The sequence below is a fragment of the Coregonus clupeaformis genome, chromosome 11 (genome assembly GCF_020615455.1).
Source record: "Coregonus clupeaformis isolate EN_2021a chromosome 11, ASM2061545v1, whole genome shotgun sequence".
In the NCBI taxonomy this organism is placed as follows: domain Eukaryota; kingdom Metazoa; phylum Chordata; class Actinopteri; order Salmoniformes; family Salmonidae; genus Coregonus; species Coregonus clupeaformis.
The window spans coordinates 49989216-49993694 of record NC_059202.1 but is presented as its reverse complement, the minus strand read 5'-3'; positions in this window follow the sequence as shown (position 1 = coordinate 49993694).

The window sequence follows — 4479 nt, the reverse complement described above, 5'->3', positions numbered from 1 at the left end:
AACTGCGCACAAAATAATTCAGCGTTGTATTATGGGACTTTGAGTTTTTACAAAGGGAAAATATTAAAGGAAGAGTACAAACATTTTGAAAAACTACACTGAACGAAAATATAAACGAAACAATTTCTAAGATTTTACTGAGTTACAATCAGTCAATTGAAATAAATTAATTAGGCCCTAATCTATGGATTTCACATGACTGGGAATACAGATATGCATATGTTGGTCACAGATAGGGCTGGGCGGTATACCGTATATAACAGTATTGATGTAGGAACCGGGTTGGGTTTTTACTTAATGGTATTTGTATGTTTGGTTTGTTAAATGTGATAAGCCGTGTGTAACGTCCATTTTTATAGTTTACTCTGCTACTTGAGTCATCTCTCTCCACTGTCTCTCTATGCCACTTTCCACACAGATCTAGCACAGATCTGTGCCAACTCCTCAGTAAGGAAAGTGGCTATTGGCTGTCCTAGAAGTCGCTAAATGATGTAATCACCTAATTTGCATAATTTGGCCATGTGCATGTAATTGTGACGGACGCTGTAGGAGAGAGGAATAACATCGTGAGAGAGACATAAAGTGAGTAAAAAACACCCTAAATATGTTTAGAACTACAAATGAACTTTCTTTACATTTACATCCTGCCCTGAATGTAAGCCAGGGCGGGATCAGCCAGCGGCGGCTTCCCGCATGCGCGATTCATTTGCAGTCTGGACGCGGAGGGGTGAACATCTCCTGCTCTGACTGCAGCTGGGAGGGACTGCTGTGCGAGGACTGGGCTGCCTGTGAGTGCTTTGGGACAGGGATGGGGCCCATGGCAGCACCCGCTGCTTATTGAGAAGAGTAAGAACGATACGTGCTTTCACGTCAGAGTCTCCAAAAGTCTCCAATAACACCAGAAAAAGTCGCTAGATTTGTCGTTTGTCGCTTTTTTGAAAATGTGTCGCTAGAGGGGTCTGAATACTCGCTAAATATAGCGACAAAGTCGCTAAGTTGGCAACACAGTCTATAAGCTTGGCACATCTAGCCACTGGGATTTTTGCCCATTCTTCAAGGCAAAACTGCTCCAGCTCCTTCAAGTTGGATGGGTTCCGCTGGTGTACAGCAATCTTTAAGTCATACCACAGATTCTCAATTGGATTGAGGTCTGGGTTTTGACAAGGCCATTCAAAGACATTTCAATGTTTCCCCTTAAACCACTTGAGTGTTGCTTTAGCAGTATGCTTAGGGTCATTGTCCTACTGGAAGGTGAACCTCCGTCCCAGTCTCAAATCTCTGGAAGACTGAAACAGGTTTCCCTCAAGATTTTCCCTGTATTTAGCGCCATCCATCATTCCTTCAATTCTGACTAGTTTCCCAGTCCCTGCCGATGAAAAACATTCCCACAGCATGATGCTGCCACCACCATGCTTCACTGTGGGGATGGTGTTCTCGGGGTGATGAGAGGTGTTGGGTTTGCGCCAGACATAGCGTTTTCCTTGATGGCCAAAAAGCTCAATTTTAGTCTCATCTGATCAGAGTACCTTCTTCCATATGTTTGGGGAGTCTCCCACATGCCTTTTGGCGAACACCAAACGTGTTTGCATATTTTTTTCTTTAAGCAATGGCTTTTTTCTGGCCACTCTTCCGTAAAGCCCAGCTCTGTGGAGTGTACGGCTTAAAGTGGTCCTATGGACAGATACTCCAATCTCCGCTGTGGAGCTTTGCAGCTCCTTCAGAGCTATCTTTGGTCTCTTTGTTGCATCTGATTAATGCCCTCCTTGCCTGGTCCGTGAGTTTTGGTGGGCGGCCCTCTCTTGGCAGGTTTGTTGTGGTGCCATATTCTTTCAATTTTTTAATAATGGATTTAATGGTGCTCCGTGGGATGTTCAAAGTTTCAGATATTTTTTTATAACCTAACCCTGATCTGTACTTCTCCACAACTTTGTCCCTGACCTGTTTGGAGAGCTCCTTGGTCTTCATGGTGCCGCTTGCTTGGTGGGGCCCCTTACTTAGTGGTGTTACAGACTCTGGGGCCTTTCAGAACAGGTGTATATATACTGAGATCATGTGACAGATCATGTGACACTTAGATTGCACACAGGTGGACTTTATTTAACTAATAATGTGACTTCTGAAAGTAATTGGTTGCACCAGATCTTATTTAGGGGCTTCTTAGCAAAGGGGGTGAATACATATGCACGCCCCACTTTTCTGTTATTTATTTTTTTATACTTTTTTTTAACAAGTTCTATTTTAATTTCACTTCACCAATTTGGACTACTTTGTGTATGTCCATTACATGAAATCCAAATAAAAATCAATTTAAATTACAGGTTGCAATGCAACAAAATAGGAAAAACGCCAAGGGGGATGAATACTTTTGTGTAACTAGCTATACAGCCTGATAATACCAGGGATGGTGTGACCTAAATCAGCATGTTGTTTGTGCAACTGTATCTTCTAAATCAAAGAGGGATACGTAAAGCATGAATATGTTAGCTACATGAAGTAGCTAAGAAAAAACATTCAATGTAGCCAAAGGTTATATATAGGGTCCCTATATACACTGCTCAAAAAAATAAAGGGAACACTAAAATAACACATCCTAGATCTGAATGAATTTTTTCTTTACATAGTTGAATGTGCTGACAACAAAATCACACAAAAATTATCAATGGAAATCAAATTTATCAACCCATGGAGGTCTGGATTTGGAGTCACCCTCAAAATTAAAGTGGAAAACCACACTACAGGCTGATCCAACTTTGATGTAATGTCCTTAAAACAAGTCAAAATGAGGCTCAGTAGTGTGTGTGGCCTCCAAGTGCCTGTATGACCTCCCTACAACGCCTGGGCATGCTCCTGATGAGGTGACTTATGGTCTCCTGAGGGATCTCCTCCCAGACCTGGACTAAAGCATCCGCCAACTCCTGGACAGTCTGTGGTGCAACGTGGCGTTGGTGGATGGAGCGAGACATGATGTCCCAGATGTGCTCAATTGGATTCAGGTCTGGGGAACGGGCGGGCCAGTCCATAGCATCAATGCCTTCCTCTTGCAGGAACTGCTGACACACTCCAATCACATGAGGTCTAGCATTGTCTTGCATTAGGAGGAACCCAGGGCCAACCGCACCAGCATATGGTCTCACAAGGGGGTCTGAGGATCTCATCTCGGTACCTAATGGCAGTCAGGCTACCTCTGGTGAGCACATGGAGGGCTGTGCGGCCCCCCAAAGAAATGCCACCCCACACAATGACTGACCCACCGCCAAACCGGTCATGCTGGAGGATGTTGCAGGCAGCAGAACGTTCTCCACGGCGTCTCCAGACTCTGTCACATCTGTCACATGTGCTCAGTGTGAACCTGCTTTCATCTGTGAAGAGCACAGGGCGCCAGTGGCGAATTTGCCAATCTTGGTGTTCTCTGGCAAATGCCAAACGTCCTGCACGGTGTTGGGCTGTAAGCACAACCCCCACCTGTGTACGTCGGGCCCTCATACCACCCTCATGGAGTCTGTTTCTGACCGTTTGAGCAGACACATGCACATTTGTGGCCTGCTGGAGGTCATTTTGCAGGGCTCTGGCAGTGCTCCTCCTTGCACAAAGGCGGAGGTAGCAGTCCTGCTGCTGGGTTGTTGCCATCCTACGGCCTCCTCCACGTCTCCTGATGTACTGGCCTGTCTCCTGGTAGCGCCTCCATGCTCTGGACACTACGCTGACAGACACAGCAAACCTTCTTGCCACAGCTCGCATTGATGTGCCATCCTGGATGAGCTGCACTACCTGAGCCACTTGTGTGGGTTGTAGACTCCGTCTCATGCTACCACTAGAGTGAAAGCACCGCCAGCATTCAAAAGTGACCAAAACATCAGCCAGGAAGCATAGGAACTGAGAAGTGATCTGTGGTCACCACCTGCAAAACCAGTCCTTTATTGGGGGTGTCTTGCTAATTGCCAAAAATTTCCACCTGTTGTCTACTCCATTTGCACAACAGCATGTGAAATGTATTGTCAATCAGTGTTGCTTCCTAAGTGGACAGTTTGATTTCACTGAAGTGTGATTGACTTGGAGTTACATTGTGTTGTTTAAGTGTTCCCTTTATTTTTTTGAGCAGTGTATAAGGAAACACTGGCCATCACTTTGTTCATATCCCTGTCACAATTACTCCTACCTGGCATTTTAATTCGTTGTCATGTCAAACAACACTGTATTCAAAGTGCCCACTATTTGCTACAGACTGTTTTAAATTGGTTAATGTCAAAAAAAGAAATCTAAGCGGTATATCTCGGCTTTCATTTTGACTCAAAGTGATCTTGACTCAGAAAAGGCTGGTGACCACTGTTCTAGAGTTATCCCTGTTAACTCTATCAACGTTTCCCTTTACTCTGGCAATTGTGATCGAATCAATGCAATATTAGCCTCTTTCAATGCAACATACCGAAACAATACAAACTATGCAAGAGATTTTGTTGTAGGCAGAACGCATGGGAGTAG